Genomic DNA, 26470 nt, shown 5'->3' on the forward strand with positions numbered 1-26470 from the left:
TGTATATGTTATATTGTGTTAATCTTGTGAGTCTTGTGCTTATTTTACCAAATCCTGACCCAAATCCACCAATGAGTGCAGTAATCCATAAACAACTGGCCACTTATTATTAATATTGAACAACTTCTAGTGGTTAGTAAAAGCACTACATGTTGACACCGATCATCATGCCATCCTATGAAATCAGCAATGATAAACTGATGCTTTTAAAATACTGGTGAGAAAATCCTATGTTTATGTAAGTGGGAGAATGGTCCCACTATTGTGAAGAACTTTCCTGGCTTCTATACTACCCTGGTGAAATGGACCAGCGAAAGGATCTGAGTCCCCGCTCCCATTTCTCTTACCCAAAGGCCTCCTTGACCCTGAGGGCTCCCCTTCCACTCTCCTGAGTAGCAGAGTCCTCAGAATCCCAACAAGGCTGGGCCCAGGTTGTGTAGGGCTCAATCTCCAACCTTGTAGTCACTTAGGGCAGGGGCTAGGGTGTCCCCACTCCAGGGTGCTCTCTTCACACTGCAGGCTTTCTTGACCCACTGATCATTACATACAGTTCAAAGCAAGTACAATTTATTAAACAGCAACTGATTAAAAAGAAAAGAATAAGGAAAAATGAGGGATTAAATAACACACAGTCCTGCTCTGTAGCATGGGGACATCACAAACAGCAGCTTGCAGAGTGCAAGGACAGTTCACAGTCTGTTCCTTATAGGTCCCAGGGTGCGCTCTCAGGCCCTGGAGGTTGGACACGCCTGCTCTGGCAGTGATCCCAGGACTTAAGGCTCTAGGTGGCAGGATCCCTCTCCCAGTTGGAGTTACAATCCCTCTCCAAGTCTGGCCTGCAGGGCCTCTTGGCTGGTAGTGACTCCCGGCCTGGAGCCTCTTCCCCCTCCCCTCCCACTTTGCTGGTCCCAGCTGCTCACCACACCCAGCTGCAGACTGTGCTGCTTTGCCAGCCTCCAGCTCTTGTGTTGGTTCTCTGACCCCTTTGTCTCTCTGGTCACTGCAAGTCTGCTTCTCACCACAGGGTCTGCGTTCCTTGTGCAGTGTGTGTCTGGCTCTGACACTGCAGGACTGCCCCTCAGCGCAGCTTGCACTCCTTGGGCTGTATGTGTCTGGCTGTGTCACTGCAGGTCTGTTTCTCAATACAGCCTGCTCTTCTTGCTGCTCTCCTTTTCTCAGAGACCCAGAAAATCCCAGCTCACATGGAGGATGGGACCTGGCCTCCCAATTCCCTCATTGATCTGTCCAACTTGTCAATAAGGCTGACCTGGAGCGTTAGCCTCTTCCCATTGTCCCTGGGGTCTGTCAGTCTCATGGACCCTTCCCCTTTTGGTTCTGGGAGCTGGCCAACCAAAAACTCCCACGGAGTTTTAGGAAGAAGCTAACAGTCCCCTTACATTTAGTATTATTGAAACCTTTTTCTATATAATGTGGACTCAGTGGCCTGAGATGTTGGCCAATACTGTAGGCAAAAGGTATATGTCAAAATGCATACACTATCACCTGGAACCAAAGTGTGCAGCCTCCCTCAAGGGCTACATGTCTGTACAAGCTGCCTGGCATAAGTATAGACATCTGCTATGTCAACAAACTGCAATAAGTACCTCCCCAGTTTCTACCCATACAATGAAAGATTAACTCTGGAAACCAGTGTCCTGAAACCTACTGACATTTTTTGTTGTCTGGATCCCAATGTGATTTATTGCATCTATTTGTAGGACTAATGGCATCCTCAACACCTAATGAATATTTATTCATGTGGTGATCTACTTCTGGATGCTGAGTTGCTGACACACACCCTTTGACCATCATAATAATATCTTCTGTTCCCACTAGGCTGTAAGCTAAACTTTTGACCAATGCGAGATCAGATTTTCAAGGGCTCAAGACTCATAGTTGTGGCAAGATTTTAAAAATAACTTACTTGGGACCTAGCTGTTCCCATTCTGGTACTTCGCCAGATTTTCAGAAAAGCTTAGCAATCCAAATGTTGGCCCTGGTTGTGAATCTTGAACTCTTTTGATGTATCATCCAACTTTGCAATGGAAAATTTCTGACTCGCTCCACTGATGACTAAGATTTAATAACATTATAATACTAAGTCTACTATTAAGTCAGTTGCTCATAAGAAAAACAGATTTTAAAATAAGAGCATTAAAACCAGACAATGGAAGCAGGTCCTCTGAAATGCTTTTCACATCAATAAGCATTTGCTTCAAATAGGATAATAAATTTACACTTTGCTAATGAGTTAAAGTGTGTTACAGGGCTTTTTTAGTCTGCTTGACTGTGAAGAGTGTGTGTGAGAGAGCCTGAAGTTGCAACTTGAGCACTACTTCCTGTCCATGTGACTCCCCTTCATCACTAATCATTATTCTTCGCTGTTCTTTGGCTTCAAAAGCTTCCATTTTCCTACATTTGGTATAATAATATGAATGTACATCTACATAAGCTATTTTCATTACTAATCCACATTGAGAAGCAGTAATGGATTTTTTTTAGAGATTAAGCCTGCTTTTAAGTGCTTAGAAATTATATTTTTTTGTTTGAAAGGCAGATTTAGTGTTGAAGATTGGTATGTCAAATTCGCTGATTATACTGTCCTGTCTGAAACTAGCAGGATGAGCAAGCAACATTAAAACTAGAGCCAATGAATAATTTCTAACTACTAAGGGTTAGCTGGATGGAAATTAGACAAGAGACAATTTAGAATAGCAAAGATCTAAAGTGTTACCTTTTTGTGCTCTCATTTATTTATAGATTTGTCCTCCATAGTAAATAAAAGGAAATAATAGTATATTCAAACTAAATTGTCAAACTAATGTCTTTTAAAAAAAAATCTTTTTAAAAGATTTAACTATTTAAAGTTATTGCCAGGAAAACTGACTAATGAAACTAAATTCCTTCTCACACTTCCCCTTTTCTTACATATGTATATCAGATGTTTTTGGGGGTTGCTAATGAAATATGTACATTACATCCTTACAGATTTCAAAGCATTTTACAAATATTAATGAAGACTCATGATGCCTCTATGAAGTAGGTAGGCATTTCTACCATATAGACAATGTAGTTTAAGGTACTGAAATTCCAATCCTAGTTCTGTTAGTTTCCTAAGGCCTGATTCATGGTTGCTCTGCATTCCCTTTGCACTGGCTGTGCTACTGCAAATGGGCTAGAAAACAACTACAGGGCTTCTCATGGGATGACACCTGTTAGAGTCTCTGGTTGTGTCAGTGTGCTGCATAGTCATTGGTATAGATTTCATTCAGCTGAGGCTTATTCATCCAAATTTTAGGGGTAAATTGCACTTATTGCTGTTTCCCAATACAACTAATTGTAATGTATGCATGGACATAAAGCTTTTTTCAATAAACTCAGAGGGAAACTTCACAAAGTTCTCCAGATTAGCTAAAATCTAAAGTCTATTCCTGCAAAACTTTATTAATGGGAGTCTTCCTGTATTCAGGCATGAAATCACATGAAGTCAGTGGGGCTACTCCTGAGAGAAAGGAGTACAGGCAGTCCCCGGGTTACATACAAGATAGGGACTATAGGTTTGTTCTTAAGTTGAATCTGTATGTAAGTCGGAACTGGCTCCAGATTCAGCCGCTGCTGAAACTGATCAGTGGCTGACTACAGGAAGCCCTAGGCAGAGTTGCTCTGCCCCCGGCTTCCTGGAATCAGCCACTGATCAGTTTCAACAGCGGCTGAATCTGGACTCCTGGGACAGAACAGCTGGGGCACAGCCGGGTAGGTCCCTGCAGGACCAACCCGGCAGCACCCCAGCTGCTCTACCCCAGGCGTCCCGCAACAAAAGCCTGGTCTGCTGGGGGGAGGGGCGCACTAGCTGCATCCCCTCCCCCCCCAGCAGACCAGGGAGACCCGAGCAAAGCCGCAGAGGCGCAGAGGTCCCGCGGCCTCTGCGGCTTTGCTCCTGTCTCCCTGCTGTGCTGGGGGAGTCGTCCCCCCCCCCCCAGCACAGCAGGGAGACCCGAGCAAAGCCGCACAGGCGGCGGGACCCCCCGCCTCTGCGGCTTTGCTCCTGTCTCCCTGCTGTGCTTTTCTTGCCCCGGAGCTCGCAGGCAGCGGGACCACCGCGTCCTGCCACCGCGTCCTCCAGGGCGAGAAAAGCTGCTCCGGGTCTCCCTGGTGTGATGGGGGGGACTCCCCAGCACAGCAGGGAGATCCGAGCAAAGCTGCACAGGCGGCGGACCCCGCTGCCCATGCGGCTTTGCTCCTTTGCCCCGGAGCAAAGCCGCACAGGCAGCGGGGTCCACTGCCTCTGCGGCTTTGCTCCGGTCTCCCTGCTGTGCTGGGGAGTCCCCCCCAGCACACCAGGGAGACCCGGAGCAGCTTTTCTCGCCCCGGAGGACACGGTGGCGGGACCGCTGCGCTCTGGGTGGTCCTGCCACCCGCGAGCTCCGGGGCGAGAAAAGCCCCGTTCGTAAGTGCGGATCCGACACAAGTCGGATCCGCGTAAGTCGGGGACTGCCTGTAATGGTTTGCACAATTAGATTCAACAGAACCAGCAAAGGTTAGAACTCAATCCTTAATTTCACCAGGTGTGAATGCTGCCCCCACTTCAGTTAAAAATAAATACAGGAATACATAGGAATTTAAATAGTGAATCCACTGAGTGGTCTGTCTAGCTTAGCATTCTTTCCTTTCCCAATGTTTCAAAAGAAGATCTGATAAAAATAATATGCCCACAGTTTATTACTGTCCTTAACTGCAGGCCTGGCTGTGTTATGAGAGATGGATTTGTACAGTATCCCTTGTAGATGTTTGTGTGCTTTCAGATATGACTGGAAGTTCTCCCAAGCCACAGAAGTGACTGGTCCTTTTAAAAAAAATTCTCTTAAGCTCTTGATCCCACTGATATCTCAGAGCAATGACTTGTGGACTAATTAAATATTTAAAGAGTCTATGTATCAGTTTTAAGTTTGTGGTCTTTCAGTTTCATTGGAAGGTCCCTTATTATTGCATTACAAGAGAGAACCATCCCCTTCATCACAGGTAAAGTGTTACTTCCTCTGGTCCCTTTTGGAGGGAGAGACAATATACTGCTTTGAGCCAGTGGGTGAGATTCTCTGCTGCAATTTGTACCTGTGCAAGTGGTTGTAAAATGCTACCAGTATTGAGAGTGGAGAATACCCAGCTGGTAGCAGTTACTCTGATTTCGGGGGTGTATGGTAGTACAAATCAGGTCCTTCCTACTTTCAGAAACAGAATTTAATTAATGTTTATATGATTTATTCTGGCTTGCCTGCATTAAGAATGCTGTTCTAGGAGCACTGGCGTACCAAACCCACATCCACATGAAAGCATAACAAATGCAGGAGCAAATCTCTAATCCACATGAAAAGCAGCCAGCCACAAAAGAAATTACCTAAAAGTCCAGCCTTCTTCCATACCTATTAGATTTCCCCAGAATCCCAAAGAAATAGATGGGCTCATTACAGTGAGCTCTAAAGGTCAACATCTTTGGACTATTTTTGCCCGGAAGGGGTGAGGAAGTGAATTCCAAAGGTGACCCTCCTTCCCATAAAACAACCAGTAGCCCTCTTTTAGGCTGCTGCCTGAGGTCCTTTGCTGATTGTAATTGGTTCTGAGGTGCTACATGCCTTTGGTAAGATGTCAATGGTGCATTCCTCAGAGCAGCTTTGCTTTTGTGCAGCAGGGACAGGCTCATGCTCTCTATCCACACAGAGATGATGGCCCCCTCTTTCGGCTGACAGCGTAGCCAGCTGGGCACTGCACCAATTTATACTCCTCAAGATCCTGTAGCCAAATTATTACTGTCGGTACTCCTCAGAGTAGGGGGTGGGGTAAGGGAAGAGTGTCATTAAAGACACCTTGCAGTCTCTCTTCCTTTGTGAGTCTGCACAAAGCCACTCACTCAGTATTTACACCAGAGTCTCTGACCTTGAGATGTTCATATGGAAAATACAAATTAGTCACAATAAAAATAACAGGTTATGTGGATTTTCTTCAACACTTTTCTTGATTGATTTTCAGGTGGTATTTAAATGGCACTTGATGTCTAACTTAGTGAAAAAGAAAAGGATGGGTTGTTCTATCAAAGAATTACCTATCAGGCGAATTACATTCTTGTTGACTTGGTCTTGCATCAGCACATTTTTCTGATTAATGTGAAAAGCACTGTCCTTCAAAAGGGGAAGGACACTTTAAGGAGCCAACAGAATTTTCTGTTCTTTTATGTCAAAAAAGGAAGCCAGCTTTCAAAGGACTCCCTGGCTTTTTCTATGTAGAATGAATTTACTCCCCAGAAATCCTAGAGAAATGTTTTAATCCAAGAGCTGGTAAAAGATTAACCATAACTGAAAATATGCGTACTAATTCTCTTTGAGAAACAGTCAAGCCTTTGGCAGGATGAGGTGTTCAAAGCAGGTGCTGGATTTGCTATAAATAGACAATTTATAAAGGGAGCTGACAACTGGGAAAACAGAGCAGTGGGGAGTGCTGTCATTTCAGAGGCTAGTAGTTGGTTTCCTATCAGATGGTCCCCAGCATGGAATTATTGATAGCTACTGTTCTGAAAGCGAGCCAGTTGGCTTATGCATAGAAGTGGGTTGTGCCCACGAAAGCTCATGACACTATCTATATTTTTGTTAGCCTCTAAAGTGCTGCAGGACCATTCATTGTTTTTTAAGTTACCTCAATTCATGTGAGAGCTACTGCTCAATATTTTCAGTAGGTCAGTACAAAGTTTGTGCTTCCTTAATTATTTACATTGCTTTTCCTACTTAATTTTTCTACTGATTTCACTGTATGTATTTTCTATGGAATGAAATCCAAAAGCAATTGTATTTAAAAAAGGAAGTTTAAGCGTAGTAAATGTTTTGACTTTCAGTTGATTGTCTGTAAGAATTGCTAATAGGTATTTGCACCTCACAAATTTTTGGTACTGACCTTAAATTGGACTTAATTCTACATGATTTAGTCATTTAAAGCATTCAGAATAAGGTATATCTATACTATGCAACTTTTAACTAAAAATCAGGCAGTGTAAACACTATAAATCTTCCATCCCCTATGGGCAGCATTTGCTTTGTGGTAATCACTGTTTACACTAGTACTTGCCAAGGCAAGGTTTTTGTGGTTTGGCGGAGGGGGTTTAAGCACTTGTGAACAACAAAAACTTTGAAGCAAAATGCAGGACAATGTAGCACTTTAAAGACTAACAAGATGGTTTATTAGATGATGAGCTTTCGTGGGCCAGACCCACTTCCTCAGATCAAATAGTGGAAGAAAGTAGTCACAACCATATATACCAAAGGATACCATTAAAAAAAATGAACAAATATGAAAAGGACAAATCACATTGCAGAACAGGAGGGGGATGCGGGGGGGGGGGGGAGGAAGGAAGGTAAGTGTCTGTGAATTGATGATATTAGAGGTAGGGAGAGTGGGATGTTTGTGAGTTAATGGTATTAGAGGTGATAATTGGGGAAACTATCTTGGTAATGGGTGAGATAGTTCAAATGTGTGTTAAGTCCTTGTTGGCAAGTGTCGAATTTTAACATGAATGACAGTTCAGAGGATTCCCTTTCAAGTGCAGATGTAAAAGGTCTTTGTAGCAGAATGCAGATGGTTAAGTCATTGAGAGAGTGTCCTTTCTGGTTAAAATGGCAAGAAACTGTTTTCTCTTTGTGATCTTGTCTGATATCTGTTTTGTGGGCATTAATCCTTTGGCGAAGTGTCTGAGATGTTTGTCCAATGTACATAGCAGACGGACACTTTCGGCACACGATAGCATAGATTATATTTCTGGATGCACAGGAATATGTGTTCTTGATCTTATAACTCACTTGGTTAGGTCCAATAATGGTATCAGCAGAATGAATATGTGGACAAAGCTGGCAACGGGGTTTGTTGCAAGGGAAGGTACCAGGGTTGGTATTAGTGTGGTATGTCCTGTGGTGGTTGGTAAGAATCATCTTGAGGTTAGGTGGTTGTCTATAGGAGACTATGGGTCTGTCTCCCAGAGCCTCTTTGAGTATGGTATCCTGTTCCAATATAGGATGTAGTTTATTGATAATGTGTTGGACAGGTTTAAGTTGGGGGTTGTAGGTGATGACAAGTGGTGTTCTATTGTTGGTTTTCTTGGGTCTGTCTTGAAGTAGATGGTTTCTAGGTATTCGTCTGGCTCTTTCAATTTGCTTTTTTATTTCTCTGGGTGGGTAGTTGAGATTTATAAATGCTTGGTAGAGATCCTGAAACAGGTATGTGTCTGATACAGAGACAGACATTGAAGTAAAGACTCTGAAGGAGCCTGTTCTACTTTCATATGCTATAGAAAGTTGTGTCATTCATGAGAAAAGGCTCCGACTTCATGGATTGCTCTTATTACAAGAAACAGAAATTATCTTTCTTTGTTGCTGTGATGGATGAAAGGGATACTCTTCCAGACATTTCAGCATTCAATAACTAAATTGTCTGTAAAGGGTTAAACCTGGAACAGTGGGTATCCAGGTAGTGTTGGCAGGGAGCCAGGAGAGCCAATAGGAAAATATTGGGAGAAGTTTGAAATGAAATAAGTTTCTGCTTGCTTCAGTTTTCTTTATGTGTGAGTCAGAGCAGGAACTCTGGGAGAGAAATAGATTAAGCAGTAATAAGACATGGATTTCCCAGAAATATCCTAAACTTTGGAACAACAGAGATATAAGTAGAACAAGGAATGTTTATAGTTACATGTGATCAGGTTATTTTCTTTGTTTTTAGTTTGGTCAAACTGCTCCATACTAACCCCCCCCCCCCCCCATACGGTAACTGAAACTGAATCCCAGGGAAGCAATTCTCTGTGCTTTAATCTTTTTTTTTAGTTGCTCCGAATAATCTAGTAACAGGGTATGCTTTACCAAATATATCTTCTTTGTTTTGTTAATAAAATCACCTTTTTAAGATTATGATCTAATATCTGTGTCCAAGTGCCTAAACTGAAGGTCAGTTATTAAGAGATTACAGTTTATTTTCAAGCTATCTCCTAAGGAAGGGTTAAAACTTCGGGTTACCCCACAGAAAGAAGTTCCCAAGTGCTTCTTCCAGGCTTCAAGAGGTTTTTGCATTTGGGTGATGGCAGCATACCACCCAAGGCCAGGAAGTCTGTGACCTTGGGTAGTTTTTAAATAGAAGCCTTTAGGAGCAAGGCATTTTAAGGTCTCTTGCAGGCCTCCACTTTTTGCACTTGAAGTGTGAGAGTGGGAAACAGCTTTGACACTAGCAAATAAGTGGAATGGCTTTTGAAAAAACCTAGGAAATTCCACACAAGTTGTACAAACAGCATGTTGCATATGTGAAGCAATCAAAAGACAGGAAATGGCATAATTAATTTTGTCTCCTTTCATTCCATGATGAACACATACTATTTTTTCCAGAGTGCCACTGCCTGTAAACTGGACAATGCTAAGGGGCTTTCATGTTGACAGTTGTTTCTCAAGCAACTCTACTCTCTGACATGGTCAGTGTGCTTTTTCAGTTTCTTTGGCTCTTTTCTGTGGGTGTCTCTCCTCTGTTTCCACCTCAGACCTCCACCATTTTGTTCTAACCCTCTGAGATTCCTCTCCACTTCTCCTGTATTCCTCAGCCCTCTTGCCCACCCTCCATTCAAAATCTGTGCTCCTCCTCCTGCAGTGTTTTCTAGCTTCCTAAAAAACTGTCTCTGTCCTGAGGATGTTCTCTGGCGGCTTGCATACTATTTTAGCTTGCAGTTTTTTTCGTTTAGGACGAGTTTGTTATACACGAAACAAGCCTCTCCGTAATCTGGACAGTGATTCCCACTTAGAAATGAAGCAGTGGCATACGACAGTGATGGTAAGTGATTCTGACACCCTGTAGATAGTACAGGAATCTTCAAATTCATATGACTGGGTCATAAATAATTACAATGAAAGAAATCTGCTGCTTCTTCTTGAAGTGGAGTTAGTGCCAAGCAGCAGTGGGAACTGAAGGCAGAACGTGAGTTGAGCAGAGATAACTATAGTTCTTGCACAGTGTTAGATGGTTCTCCAGCCAAATCACTTCAGTGGCAGAAAAATATCAGGGTTCTTCAACTTGAAATAATACATACATTTTGCAAGTCAAAAACAGTATCCTGAATTTGAGTCTGAGATGAATGATTACCCTACAAGAATAACAAATGGATTTATTGAAGCCATGCTACAGATTTAAGATGTCACAAATACATTTATCTTCATCTCTGTGGCAAGACAAAGCTACTGACTGCACACCCATAGTTCAACTAATAGTATTTCTCTGTGGCTAACAAGAGAAACTGCAGTTCATGAAGAGCATGAGGATTCAATTCAAGCTCAGAGAGGGCTCAAGGTTCTGCAGGATCGTGAAGAGTCTTCATGTTTGGATTACTTACAAACTCGATGGCATTGCAACAAATGATGTTTCTACCAATACTAAAGAATGCTCTGGTATCACTTTAATAAAAGCCATCTAAGACCCACTTCATCATTCCCCAGCAAAATGCATGTGGAAATTATTTAGATCTCAGTGACATCACGATTCTTTTCATTACAATAGTGAAATTCATTAGATCACCCAGCCTAAGTCAGCAATAAAATAATTCATTGATTTGTCCTGTCAATCAAATTGAATTGCTCAGCAAAGTGAAGATTTTTGGGGAGCTTTGTTCTTTTTCTCCAAGAGATCTTGACATTTTTAATTGAGAAGGGTTGATCAGTTGATATCCTTAAAGATCATAGCTTGTGACTCTTTTCTTGTATCATATCTAAGTGAGTTGAATCTCTAGCTTCTTATCTTGCTTGCCAAGATAACAACATTCCAAATAGTCACATTCTTCACAGGCCCATCTTCAGATGAGCCAGAAGAAGCTAAGATCACAGGTCTGTTAGATTGAATGTATTATGATGTGCCAAACCAATTTTGGTCAAGGAAACATGCTGAATTTCTTAAATGTATGTCAAGTGATGAATATCCAGAGTGATACAAGAGGGTTACAACTTGAGCAAGCCTCTTTGGAAATACTTCTACAGTCGATGTGTGAAGACATGTTTCTTAGCACAAATATGAACAAATCACCTTTGTGGCAATGCTTTCAAAACACTTGACAATGTGTAGGTTGACGGTGTGCTGAGACCACTACCTTTTACACTGACCAAAATTATTTCACTATTTCTTTGTCATCCCCTATCATTCTATATCCATTTGTTATTTTTGTCGTATACTTAGATTGTAAGCTCTTTGAGGCAGGGACTGTCTTTTTGTTCTGTCTTTGTACAGCACCTACCACAATAGGATCTTGATTTATGCCTGGGATGCCTCAGCTCACAATTAAACAAAGAATAAAAAAAATTGTAATTGACAAATCAAAATAATACTATTGTATAACAGCCTGGATCCAAAATGTGTTACCTCAAATATAAAGTCAGACATCAAAAAGCTAGTTTCAGAGAAGCAGTGGTAGACTTTCCTTTTCATACACCTTGCCCTGCCACCTTCAAAACATATTTTGTCTTTCTACATATTTTGTAAAGTGTTTTGTTTGCCTGAAGTGCATAACTGTGCATTTAACTCTGATAAAAACTCTACTTTGTGCATGTGAATTAGGTGCAGCCATCAGGCTCCTGACAAATCCCCAGTGGCCCTCGTACTGCAAGGTTTGTGTACCTCTGTCTTAGCCATTTTAAGGATACGTATTAGGTTAGATTTGAGTCATGTGTAGTAATTTGTTCTGTAGTTATTTCAGTCACTTTGCAATGAAGAGACAACTAAAAGCCGGGGTAATGTCTCCAATCAGTCCGACAGATCTCTGGTGGTGCAGACCCCTTCCTCACTAGCCAAGAAGGAGTTTATGAACTTCTGTGTTTACAGTCAGACCCAACTTGCTGCAGCTGTGTAACTTGTCAGGCATAGAAGATGGTCCTTAAAAAGGAGGAACTCTGCCCATTTTGGGTTGCTGAATCATGCAGAGCAGATCTGAGCATAGGGCTCCTTGCTGAGGACACTCCTGAGAGTACTGCTAGCCTGAGTCCTTGGAGAAAGGAAAATGAACTGATTTATTTTGTTAAATTCTCCAGGACTAACTCTTGTGCGTTGGGCACGTATGAGGGAGTTGGAACTGCTAAGAGTTACAGTTTGCCATACTCAAGCACTGGTCCACAAAGACCGCTATTGACTGGGGAATGATGTACAAAGTAAATGAGGGGCCTGCCTTCACCCCAAACGGGTTGATTTTGAGACATTCTTTAACACAGTCAGAATCTCAGACCATTATGAGAGAGAGAGGCTAATAACTTCCTCTTGCATATCTTTTGAATACCGTTCATTGTTTCTATAATTTGAACGTCTGTCTTTTCTAAATTGAATTATCTTAAGCTATCAATCACTCCTTTTGTGGAAATACTTTCTTGTCTCCCATAATTTTCCTGCCTCGAAGGTTCTCTTTGGTTCCTTTTTTGGACCATCAGCAGTCCTTTTTTCCATACATAAAAATCAAGTTAATCGGGGATCATATCTGTCAGTGCACTTCTACCATGTATACAACAAAGGGTGACATCAGCCCATCCAAAAAGATTCCATCTTTTATCATTGATTATGTGGAGTTCTTTTCTCTTGCTTATTGGTCTCCATTTTCCTTTACCATCACACTTGAAAACATTAAATTTGATTTTGTGCTAAAACTAAAACTTTCACAGAACATGTCTATGTGACAACTGGCATCTGTATTTATACGGAAAATGAACTTTGAAAAAAGCCCCGTTTATTTCTTTGTTTTATGTGCATCTCTAGAGGTGCCTCAGGTGAAGGAGATTTTCCCAGTGAGGTTTGACTGAAAGCCTTTCATCATCAGCATGTTGAGCAAGAAATAAATATGCAATGCCCATTGTATTTAGTAGGAATTGCATATTTAATTCCTGAAAATGTACAGCTGAAACAGACTTTAACCAATGCCCCAGTTTACTGAAGACGGAATAGAATGCTTCTGTGCAGATTGACAAGGAAGTTTCTGTGAAGGCAGAAACCACCCTTCCTTCAAGGGATACTATTAAAACTCATTAAACTTTCAGCAGACAATGTGCACAATGGAGCTTATTATGAAGAAACTTTTGGGAGCTCCTCCTCCATAGTTCAAGTAGGGAGCTGTGACTGCTGGTATGATTCTCTCTCAAATCACACAGTACTATTCTCCCGCTGTCACTTCATTGACTGTTGTTACTTCTGATTTATTACTAGTGTAACAGAGTGAAGAATAAAGCTGTAATTGCATTGATAATCTCATGTGGGAAAGGTTTTAAACATTTCATAAATTTGCAAAACCTTAAAAAATAAGGTTGCATTTGAAATATTACTTGCCCAAAAGAAATGATAAACCTCTTTCATCTAACCCTTAGTTTCAATAGAAAGCCTTCCTATATCTTCTCAAGAGCTTCAGGGGGTAGCCGAGTTAGTCTGTTACAGAAAAAAACAACAAATGGCCTGATAGCACTTTATAAACTACCATCTTCATGTTTTGTTAGTCTAGAAAGTGCTACCAGACCATTTGTTTTTTTTCTATATCTTCTCAGCCTCTCATCTGTGTATCAGTGAGTTTGTTACTGAGTCATTCAACAGAATTTGCCTTCACTCTGTTTCCAGATATTTTATTGTCACAGTAATGTATGCAAGTTTGCTGGGTGCACATTGTTCTTTTCAGCCTTTTGTAATTTGAACATTCCAATTCACTTCTTTTTTGTTTTGTTTTGTTTTGTTTTTTTTGTTCCTCCCTCCTCCCTTCCTCCTCTCCCTCACCCCTGCCTTCCCTTATTTATTCTTGGATCTGGACTTCTAATACTCCAGTCATCTGAAGAAGTGGGTTCATAGAATCATAGAATAATAGGACTGGAAGGAACCTCGAGAGGTCATCGAGTCCAGCCCCCCGCCCTCAAGGCAGGACCAAGCTCCGTCTACACCATCCCTGACAGATGTCTATCTAACCTGTTCTTAAATATCTCCAGAGAGGGAGATTCCACCACCTCCCTTGGCAATTTATTCCAATATTTGACCACCCTGACAGTTAGGAATTTTTTTTTAATGTCCAATCTAAACCTCCCCTGCTGCACTTTAAGCCCATTACTCCTTGTCCAGTCCTCAGAAACCAAGAGGAACAAGGGTTGTACCCACAAAAGCTCGTGATACCATTTACATGTTTTGTTGGCCTTTAAGGTGCTGCTAGACTTTTAATTGTTTTTTATGTTTTTTCAAGTTTGCTAGGGTACATTGAATACTTTGGACTGGGCAGGCTTCACAACAGTAATGGGGTTTCATATTGTTTATCCATTTTTCATTACAGTTCAGTCCTGAGACGCAGCCAGGTTCTCTTACACGTTGTAAGACTGTTTTGTGGCATCTTGTTTTTCACTCAGATTTCTTATTTGACTCCCCTACCCTTCCAACTGCTGGGGTTCTTCTCTTCTACCATTTAGGCTGCAAAATTGGTTTCCTTGTGAGAAATCTGTAGCCTTGATCATGCCTGATTGTGCAATAAAGCATGCAAGGAAAGGGCTATGCAGAAATAAGAGTGCAAAAAAGAGGATCAGTTTACAATCCCTGGGAAAGGTATTTGGGTCACACTGTCTGAAGGGCTCCGGAAGTGTGATGAATGTGCTCCTTTCTGAGTACTCTTTCTCTTCAAGTAAAGAATGTAACAGCTTGTAGTAGTGTGTTATTTAGAGCCATTCATACCTCAGCTGACCTGATGTAACAATCAAATTGGTGTGACCAAATTAGAATGCCTAGCAGATTTTCCTATGGCCTGGAATGGAGATTTGGTTGATAAGCATGAGTGGGTGACCTGGGAGAGTAACTGACTGGCATGTAGTGTTAAACTGATTGTCACAATGTTGTGGCACAGGAAGTGGATGAAAGGGGATTGTTTACATTACCCCTCAGAAGTAAGTGTCGTTATAATCTATGCTGTGATGCGTCAGTAAAAGAAAGAAGATCATAAACCAGTCTCAGTGCTGTTCTAAATTACACACCCACTGACTATGCCTGCCAAAGCACTGGCTGTCACTGGAGAATACATGTAAAACTACAGATATGCAGGGATAGAGATACTCATGCTTCAAGAAATAAGCCTCCACTAACACAAGGTGACAGGGAGTCTGGGAAGGTTATTTAGTATTTGCCCAATTCAGGATTTCTCTACAGCATTTTTTATTAATCACTATTAGAAAAAGAATGTTGGGCTAGCTTGTCCACTGGGCAGATCTGGTACAACAGTCCCTATGTTCCTTAAATACCATCCTTTGCTCTACCTCCCTTACAATTTACCTTCTGGCCACATCCTGCAAAGACATATTATGTGAGTAGTCCCAGTGATTTACATTATATACAACTCCCGTACTCCTATTTGAAGACAGCAGTAATATTTTCAAATCTGTTTAGTAGAACTAGTTAGTCAAATAGCTCTGTGCTACATGGACCTCATCCTGCAAGGTGCCAAGTGCCTTTACAAGGTGCCAGTCATGAGTGGAGGGTGCTCAATACTTTACAGGATCAGGTCCATGTAGCACAGATCAGTCTGACTCTCTGGAAGACAAATATAGGCGTTAATTACAATGCTGTTCACATGCTCCCAGCAGTGCAGTCCAAACAACATTGAGCTTATGAAAGATATGTGTTTGTTTTAAGGATTGCTGACTTTTCTAACAGCTCCATTTAGCGGAAACTACCTTTGCGCTGTGCCCGTAGATACTGCACCTGGGGCACAGACAACCCCACCTCTTGGGCCGATGTTGAGCAGACACATTCCATCTATGGAAGTTGGCCACATTGATCTTAAGCTACTTACTCAACTGAAATCAGAAGGTGGCACATGAAGGTGGCAGTTTGAGCTCAAATGACACTGCCTGAATCTCTTACTCTCACATACAGATTACACTGGTTTTTGGATGTTGCCATTCTTGAAGTCTGATTTAATTCTTTTGCCTAGAGACAGTCTGGTTATCCAATATACATAGCAGAGGGGCATTGTTGGAACGTGATGGCATAGAGCACATTAGTAGAAATGCATGTGAAGAAGACTTTGGTATATAGATGATGTGGTTAGGTCCTGTGATGGTGTCACTAGAGTAAATGTGGGGACAGAGTTAGTTAGCAATGGGGTTTGTTGCAGGGATTGGTTCCTCCATTAGAGTTTCTGTTCTGGGGTGAGATGTTGGAACTATAGAGTTATATAACTATATTCTATAGTTTTCATAAACAGCAGCCAGTTGGTAGAAAAAGCAGATCCTCTTGGAATACAGTGGTTGGTTGATTTCTTTCCATTTATCAGGAGGTATTTAAATGCTAGAGTAGAAGTCATTTTATCCTTCATCATTCAAACTAGTGGGAGTTTTTCCTTTGATTTGGTTGGGAGCACATTTGAGCCCCAGATGAGAGATCATAAGACCTAAAAGAAACCATCAAAGTAAGATAAAAGTTTGGCAGGATTGGGTACAAGCCCAGGAATGATATGGTGCCCAGTCCCTGATTGGTATGAAAAAGGTAGCCGAGTCAATCACTATTACAATAGCAATCTGTCTATGCTTCTTCTTCATCGCACACAAGCACTGACCTGATCCGTGTGTAAAGACCAGCAATTCCAATATACATATCACAATAAAAATATGCCATAATATATATGCCACAAATGCCTCTTTGCCTAAGTGGGGGCACAAACTGGGTCATACTGAAAAAGCAGCATGGAACTGAATTCAGTGGTCTGTAGTATGTGACCAATTCCAGTTTCAACCCTATTGCAGACAGGATCTAACATGCATGAAGAAGGGGCTTATGAAAATTTCCCTGATACAACATGACACAATGTCATAGTGCATCAGCAGTTTAAAGAAATATTTCATTTTTTTTGGAGGAGGTTTTCTGCTACAGAGAAGCGTCTATCAAGCCTTGCCTCCTGACATGTTCTCTTCTCTGACACCACTAGAATAATGTCTTGTATGTGGCACAGATACAGATCTTGGTTCCCAGGTATAAGAACCAAGCCATATTAAATTGAATTACTTGGGCCAAATAATTCTCTTATTATATCTCAGACACCCCCTGCTGAAGTAAATGAGATTACATGGAAGTAAAGGAAAGAGTATTTAGCTGACTGAACGCCATTGATGACTGCTTCTTGGAGCAGTTAGTCCTTGAACCTAGAAGGGGAGAGGCAATTCTTGGTTTAGTCCTCAGTGGAGCACAGGATCTGGTCAGAGACATTAATATAGTTGAACCACTTGGCAACAGCAATCTAATGTAATAAAATTTAACATGCTTGGGGGAAGTGGATTTATGAAAGACTCTCACCACAATAGCATTTAACTTCCAAAGGGAAACTACACAGAACAGAAGAAACTACTTCACAAGAGTGAAATGGCTGCAAGCTACATGGAAACTATTTAAAAACACCATAGTAGAGGATCAAACTAAATGTGTGCCTCAAATCAAAACAATCAGTAAGAGAACAAATACAATTGCTAGCATAGCTAGCAGGTCTAGTGAAAGAGTTTGTCCAAGAGAAAAAGGCATCAAACTGGAAATCAGATCCTACTGAGGAAAATAGATGGGAACGTAAACTCTGGTAAGTCGAGTGTAAAAGTACAATTAGGCAGGCCTAAAAAGACTTTGAAGAGCAACTAGCAAAACACACACACACACAGACACACAAACGAAGCGTAAAAAAGTGTGTAAGTACACCAGTAACAGTCAGTGGGGTCACTAACACATCAATGTCCTGAAGGAGCATTCAAGGAAGACAGTGCTGTTGCAGTGAAGCAGAATGAATTATTTTCATCAGTCTTCATAGCTGAAGGTGTGAGAGAGATTCTCACACATGAACCAATCTTTTTAGGTGATGAATCTGAGGAACGTCCCAGACTGAGCGTCATTAGTGGAGGTTTTTGAACAAACTGATAAATTAAAGACTGATAAGACTTTGACCAGATGGTGTTCAACCAAGAGATCGGAAGGAACTCAACTATGAAACTGCACAACTATTAACTGTGCTATATGGTCTATTGCTTAATGACTGGAAGATAGCTAATGTAAGGCTGATTTTTAAAAAAGGCTTCAGTAACATTCCTGGCAAATACAACCTAGTAAACCTCTCTTCAGTTCCAGGCAAAGCAGTAATAGCAAAACATAGAATTATCCCAATTGAACTTATTTGTTGGGGAAGATTCAACACCGCTTTCATAAAGGAAAATGCTTCACTAATCTGTTAAACTTCTTTGATGGAGTCAACAACTATGCAAACAAAGGTGATCTAAAGAAAGCCTTTGAAATAACCACACTGCCAACACCAAAGATACTTACGCACAGTACACACTCATGGGATAAAAAGAAAGATTCTCCCCTGAATCAGTAACTGATTAAAACATAGGAAACAAAGTGTAGGAATAAATGGTCAGTTTTCCTAATTGAGAAAGGTACCTAGTAGGGGTCCCCCACTGAACTTTACTGTTCAATATAGCCAGGTCCACTGAAAGAGAGTGGTAAAGAGGCAACTGCCCTGGAGCCCTTCAATTCAAAGCCCTGGCCACTACTACTGCTTCTGTGACCGTGGTGGTGGCTGAAGCCCCAGCCCCTTTAAATAGCTGCCAGAGCCTCAGGTGGCGCACTCTGGGCAGTGCTAAGGCATGGTGTGGTGTGGGGGTGCTGGTGAGGACACAGAGTGGTCCAGGCGGTGCTGTGGGCTGTCTGTCTCTCCTCACCCTTTCTTCCCAAGGGAGCATGGAGCTGCACCTCCTCCCCTCAAATATATTCATAAATGATTTAGAAAATAGTGAGAAGGCAAAATTTGCAGATGATCCAAAATTACCCAAGATAGTTAAGTCCAAAGGTGACTGTGAGATCCCTTTATAGCCCTTTGCAAAACTGAGTGATCTGAGCCACAACATGGCAGATGATGTTCAGTGTTTATAATTGCAAAGTAATGTTCACTGGAAAATATAACCCCAACTATATATACAAAATGATGTGGTCTAAATTAAGCTGTTGCCATTGAAAAAAGAGATGTTGAAGTCATTGTGGATAGTTCTCTGAAAACATCTGCTCAATGTGCAGCAGTAGTCAAAAATTAAAGGAATCATTAGGAAAGGGATCAATAACAAGACAAGAAAATATCGTATTGCTATTTACACATCTTTAGTACACTCACACCTTGAACACTGCATACAGTTCTGGTTACCTTATCTCAAAAAGATATATTATAATAAGCAAAGATACAGAAAAGGGCAACAAAAATTATTAATGATATGATACAGCTTCCAAAGATGGCAAGATTAAAAAGACTGGGAAGCCTCACCTTAGAAAATAGGCAACTAAAGGTGGATATGATAGAGGTCTATAAAATCATGAATGGTGTGGAGAAGGTGAATAGGGAAGTATTATTTACCCTGTCATATAGCACAAGAAGCAGGTCTCCCAATGAAATGAATAAGTAGCATATTTAAAACTAACACAAAGACGTATTTCTTTACTCGTTGCATAGTCAACCCGTGAAATTCATAGCCAGTGGATGCTGTGAAGGTTAAAAGCATAACAGGGTTAAAAAAAAGAATTAAAAAGTGCACTGAGGATAGGTCCATCAGTGACTGCTAGCCAAGATGGTCAGAAATGGAATCCCATATTCTAGAAGTCCATAAATCTCTGATTACCAAGAGATGGGGTTGGACAAAAAGGGGTGGATCACTCAATAATTTTCCTTTTCTGTTCATTCTTTCTGAAGCACCTGGCACTGGCCACTGTTGAAGACAGGATACTGCAGTAGATGAACCATCAGTCTGACTCAGCATGGCTGTTCTTGAGTTCTTAAGTAATTTGTTTTCCATGCCTCTATATGCATTATTAAGTGTTGCTACCTTTGATGTACGCAGCTATTGAGTGTAACGACTCTAATTGTTCTTGTTCAGAGTTCAGGATTTCCTCCTGTGAAGAAGGCAAACACAATGGCTATGTCTAGACTGGCATGATTTTCCATTAAAAGCATTTGCGGAAAAGAGCGTCTAGATTGGCACGGACGCTTTTCCGCAAAAGCTCTTTTTGCGGAAAAGTGTCCGTGCCAATCTAGACACGTTTTTGCGCAAAAAAGCCCTGATAGCCATTTTAACCATCGGGGCTTTTTTGCGCAAAACAGTACTGTGCTGTCTACACTGGCCCTCTTGCGCAAATGATTTGCACAAGAGGGCTTTTGCCCGAACGTGAGCAGCATAGTATTTCCGCAAAAAGCACTGATTTCTCACAGTAGGAAGTCAGTGTTCTTGTGGAAATTCAAGCAGCTAGTGTAGACAGCTGGCAAGATTTTCCGCAAAAGCAGCTGATTTTGCAGAAAAACTTGCCAGTCTAGACACAGCCAATGAGTTGCTCCAAAGCAATTTATCTTTTACTGCGAAGACAACAGTAAGGCACATTTGCCAACTATTTGCAAGGGTAATAAACCTTTTGTGCAGAGTTGCTGGCCAAGTCTGTCTTTTCCCTTGAATACTGGAATGTATCAGGTGCAATATAATTATTGTCCCTTTTGGAAAAAAAATGAAATAACAGTTAAAGGTGAAGATGGCTTCTTCATTTTATAGACAAGACAAAAGGTGATAATGAAAACTGGTTAAATTATACTTTTTCAGTGAAAACTATCTTCCATAGTTTTTTTGAGTTCAAGATTTTTTCTTTTTAATATTAAAGCATCAGAATGGAGCCTGCTTTAGAGCAAGGCAAATAACAAATCCAAAGGCTTGTTTTCCTTATCAGTACTGAATTATGCCTAAAGCACACTGAGCTGTCAGCTCTCATAGGTGGTCCTGGTCCTGTCTGTAAGAGTGAGGTCAATTACATGCTGTAGGTTTGATGAGCATGTCAGGTTCTCCTAAATACTGCAAGAATGATCAAGATATCAGTAACAGCAAGACTAGAGGAACAAGTATGCTCAGGAAAAGACTCTTAGGCCAAATTAACAAGAGGCTCATCTTGATTTTATGCAAATTTCATTTGTACAAATGTGTATGCATGTGTAATTGTCTGGTCTAAGTGGAGTAATTTGTAGTTTGCACATGAACAAATGGGAAGCCATTTGAAAACTTTATTGCAATGGTCCACTAGAGCATGACTAGTCTATGTGAGCGTCCAAGCAGAAGTGTCACTGAAGTGAAAGGTTTATTTTAAAAATATTGCTATATTCTCCTGATCGGAAAATTGGGAGGAAACCCCTGGGTTCAGAGAGGCTAATAGTATTTTTCTAACACTAAAAGGATTTTACTGGTTCCAGATCAGACCAATTAACATTGTCTTTTGGCTGTTCATCAATCTCAACCTTGCCATTATGGGGATCGGTTTATATACAGTTCTCATTTTTAAAAACATGTACATAGCAAATGCCTAATTACTCCTGTTGATTAAAAAGTTGCAAGTTACAATCTGGTTCCATGTGATGGAGTATGCTGTATAGGACTGTGTTACTGGCTTCAAAATAGTACAATCTATTTGAAAGGACATTATTGACTCAGTTGAAGTCTTTAGCGAGTCTTCACTAGAGGGTAGGGCTGGTGGCTTTTAGCAGTAATGTGTTATCCTAAAAAAGTGTGTTCCTTTTGATTTTCTCCTTGTGTGGCTTACTTCTTTAATACCTGGAATGGACTGGGAAACTAAATGTATCCCTATCTGATTAAACAGAAAATGTGAATTTCATGTATTCACCTACAGCACTTTGCATCAAAGTCTACATTCTTTACTTTCCCCACTGACTGATATAACATCCACACTGTTTCCAAATAGGCTGTGTCTACACTGCACCCCTTTTCCGGAAAAGGGATGCAGATTAGACAAGTCGGAATTGCAAATGAAGCGGAAAATTTAAATATCCCCCGCTTCATTTGTATAAACATGGCTGCCGCTTTTTTCTGGCTCGGGGCTTTGCCGGAGAAAAGCGCCAGTCTAGATGGGATCTTTTGGAAAATAAATCCTTTTCCGAAAGATCCCTTATTCCTGATTTTAAGAGGAATAAGGGACCTTTTGGAAAAGGCTTTATTTTCTGAAAGATCCCTTCTAGACTGGTGCTTTTTTCCGGCAAAGCCCTGAGCCGGAAAAAAACGGCAGCCATGTTCATGCAAATGCAGCGAGGAAAATTTAAATCCCCGCTGCATTTGCAATTCCGACTTGTCTCATCTGTATCCCTTTTCCAGAAAAGGGGTGCAGTGTAGACACAGCCATAGTGTATTACAGAAAAAGGCCCTGATTCACCACTGCTTTGCACCTTGGATAATTACTCATCTCTATGCAAGGTCTGAGTAAAATTCTGCCACTCAGATTTTTTTATAATCCTGACTACAAAAGGCAGTGCAGAATCAATCCCATCCAAGGTATGTTGGCTGATAGCATAAATTAGATCCAATTCTCCTTTTTGTTAAATGAAAATTAATCCAATTAAATTGAACCAGACTGTTTGAGAGCTGAGCGAATAGCTGGTTTATTTTTCAGATGGCTGGTAATATATTCAGGTAAACCCACCATGGTAGTACAGTTTTAAAACTTTTTTTTTTTTTAAAGAACAGTGTTTAAAAAATTGAAGTAAATTTCAAAATGAAGTAATCTGAAATTGAAAAAATCAAAACATTTCATTTTGAAAATATCTAAATGAAATTTTTCCAGTTTGTTTTTGTTTTTGTTTTTTGTTTTTTGCGTGGGTGAAAGTGGGGCATGACTGAAACAATTAATGAATTTGTTGACGTAAATTCAAATCAGCATTCTTCAGTGAAACAAAAATTTTTGTTAAAAATATTTGCCTAGTGACCATTTACAAAATATTGTGATACAAAGCTGGGAAAGACTGCAGTGACCTAAAGTTCACCTATGTCCATGCTTTTGACTCTTTTGGAAGTTCCTCTCTGTTAAGTTACATAGTTTCTATTGTGATGAGGAATGATGGTTTAGTGGTTAGAGCACAGGATGAGAGTCAGGAGTTTTGGCTTCTGTTCCTAGTCTAGCTGCTGTCACTCTGTGTGACTGAGGGTAAGTAGGTCACTTAATTCAAAGCCAATGGGAGCTGCTTTATACTTAGGTTCAGGGAAAGTGGAGGTGGAATTCAGGTGGGAAAACTGTCACAAAAACTTTGGAATAGACAAAAATCTGAGCCCAGGGGAGAGAGACAGAAACTGCAGGGATGCCTCAGTCTAGCTAGGCCATTGGTGGGCAACCTGCGGTCCATCAAGGTAATCTGATTGTGGGTCACGAGACATTTTGCTGACATTGACCCTACATGAGCATCCCTCCTCCCAGCTCCTATTGGCCCCATTTTGCTGTTCCCAATCATTGAGAGCTGCGGGGGTAGCACCTGCAGGTGAAGGGGAAGCAAGCATATATTGGCCACTGGTTTCCACAACTCCCATTGGCCAGGAATGGTGAACCACGGCCACTGGGAACTGGGGGGCCAGTGCATGTGTCCCATAATCAAATTACCCTGATGGGCTGCAGGTTGCCTATCACTGAGTTAGGTCAACCGAAGTTTAGGTGAGACATAGTCATATAGACTGCATATTGTGTTAAGGACTCCTGTCTATGCTTTGAGTCTTTTCATCAATACTCTCTTTTGAAGAAGCTGTTTTGGGGTGCATGCTGGTCACAGCTCCTGAAGGGAAGTCTTGCAGGGCAGCTGAATCCTGTTGTGCCTGTGGAGCAATCCCAGGAGGCCTTGGTCTGAGGGTGAAAAAATTAAGATTCCACCTCTGAGTGGTGAAAACAAGAAGCGTATTGCCTGTGAAGCTTGCACTCAGACTGAGGGGGGGACGACAGAGGTAGAGCTAACCATGAACCACTCCATGAACCATGACCAGTCCATTTCCAGCAGTCAAATTTACATTTTAATTTCATTGGTCTATATTCACCTTCATGTTAATGAAGTTGAAATTGAAGTGCCTGCAGTGGGACAGCAGTTGTGTGAAAGAAGCAAGAGCTACCAACATATGCTGCCGAATTAAATAAATAAGTAGTCATAGACAACTACATGTACGGGTATATTAATTCTTTCAGGTTTTCAAGTATTTTTTAAGAATAAAATAGTCCAGACACTCTCATTATTGTTCTACATTTTCCCCCTTCCATCTTAATTTAACTTTTCCCCTCATGTGATATGTTACTGAAATTGATTCCTGCAAAAGTTTTTCTGCCATGTGACCACTGTTGACTCATCTCACATGCGAGCTTCTAAGCTTTCTTTCTCTCCAGAGAACTAACTTATTGTGTATGTCATTATCTAAGGGTTGAAGTATGATGATAATCCATAGCACTGAGAGAGGCTTTTTACCCACAGATTTCAAAGCTTTTTATAAAGGTTGGGTAAATACCATTTACATTTTACACAAGGGGAAACCGAAACACAGAGCAGTTAAGAGACACATCAAAGTTCACACAGCAATTCAGTGGCAGAAATAAGATTAAAACCCAAAGGTTATGTCTCCCAATCCTTTCTCCAGCCACTGGATCACAATATTTATGGAACAAATAATATCAAAGAGGATAAAGGACCAGATTCTTCACCCTGCTACAGCCTCTTTGTTGTAGTGGTGTTGAGGGGCCATAAATCCAATCTAATGGCCTACCTGGGAATTCTCTGCCTGTCAAGGAAACCCCAGAGGATGTAACTGTGATGAAGTCACCTTTATCCTCTCCTGTCCCCACCAATCTTGCTCAGCTGAACCCAAGAACTAGGGCCAAGACATTAAAATACAATGATATTTTTCTCCAATGAAAAATATTTTATTATGAAACTTAAAAAACAACAAATATATTCTGGTAACACTTTAAAGACTAATAATACATGTACATGGTATCATGAGCTTTCGCAGTCATCTGAAGAAGTGGACTGTGCCCACGGTAGCTCATGATACCATCTACATGTTTGTTAGTCTTTAAAGTACTACCAGACTATTTGAGGGGGGGGGGGGGTTAAGTTTTTCGTGTTACAGACTAACTCGGCTATCCTTCTGAAACATTATGAAACTGTCCATTATTTGATCTGGTAAAGTAAAAATACTTCATGTCAACAGAAACTAATATTGTACAATAAATTACTCCACAGTATGATGCAATATGTAATAGAATATGTTTTCACTCAGTATTAGATTTGTGGGCTGCTGTCACTCACTCTAAAGGTTACTATCTTTCTTTTCTTTTCAGTACAAAAGACAACTGTAAAACTGGAAACCTTTCTGGGAATTTGCTTGGCTCCACAAAGAACATACAGGTCTGTCTTTTTCAGTTAATAGGGCTTTTTGAGCTTTGTATAAAGACTTTTTTGTTAGCGCTCCTGAATTGGTAGTACAGTAGAGTTACAGAACCAGGTCCTCCAGGGCTATTTGGGATTTAATTTGCAGCTCTCGCTCACAATGATTATTGCTACAGAGGTAGGGCATAATAGAGATTCAAATTTTTCATACTGGTGTGATTAATTGTAATTGGTGGATTCCTACAAAGTGAGGTGGGTTGTTTTTTACTCTTTACATGCAAGAGTAAGTCAGCTTAGTGTCGTGCAGGTGCTGCCTTTTTAATACACTCCTGTTGTTATCATCAGTTACACTTTATGGGGCTCTGTGTAAGTGATACCTGGTGCTTTACAAATCAAATTAGGACAAATGGTCATGATTTTTTGATTTTTTTTTTTTAATGATTTATGATCATGAGTATTTGTATTGGAGGTAGCACAGAGGGCCAGCGTAGACAGCAGAGATTTGTTTTCCGCAAAAAAGCCCCGATCGTGAAAATGGTGGTCGGGGCTTTTTTGCGGAAAAGCACGTCTAGATTGGCCACAGACGCTTTTCCGCAAAAAGTGCTTTTGCGGAAAAGCATCCTACCAATCTAGACGCGCTTTTCTGAAAATGCTTTTAACGGAAAACTTTTCCGTTAAAAGCATTTCCGGAAAATCATGCCAGTGTAGAGGTAGCCTATCCGTCTAGCTGCTGAGCATAGTGGCCCCAAACCAGGAAAGCATTTAAGCTCATTTAATTGCGAGCACATATGTAGTATTGACATCTGTGCTCACACACTTACATGCTCTGCAGGCAGTGGTATAGAGAGCTTTTTTATGAGGTAGAGAAGGGTCATGTTAAAAATAATAACTTCCTGCTAAGTAGAGCTCTTCAAACAATATTTGTCAAATTATGTTGACACATTTTTCAGTATTTCTGAACTTAAATTATTTGGCAAAAGAATTGTTCATATTCTTTGCCCATCTCTACTGAATTTCTCAAATGACATTTGTTTCTTAATGTAGTCTATCATCTTTTTGAACTAGTTATTTAAGTTATTTGTGTAATTTTTTTTACATTCAGTCCTATTATAAATCATCTTGGTCTTGATCTGAATGAAATGGCACATGCATTAGAGCATCTTCATCTTTTTTGAGTCAGCCTACACAATATTATCTAACTTCCTATACAGCTCCTGCTTCCAACAACCTATTGCT

The 26470-nt window shown here is 40.8% G+C and overlaps 1 long non-coding RNA gene across 1 annotated transcript in view; it reads left to right on the forward strand.

The window, feature by feature from the left end:
* LOC149524189 (uncharacterized) overlaps nt 1-26470 on the forward strand; it is a 107617-nt gene that overhangs the window by 14330 nt on the left and 66817 nt on the right. The window contains exon 2 of the long non-coding RNA XR_016349807.1: nt 25186-25252. This is a non-coding gene — a long non-coding RNA (uncharacterized LOC149524189). The remainder of the gene's footprint in view (nt 1-25185; nt 25253-26470) is intronic.

Source organism: Pelodiscus sinensis, chromosome 6 (genome assembly GCF_052426305.1).
Source record: "Pelodiscus sinensis isolate ZL-2025 chromosome 6, ASM5242630v1, whole genome shotgun sequence".
NCBI lineage: Eukaryota > Metazoa > Chordata > Testudines > Trionychidae > Pelodiscus > Pelodiscus sinensis.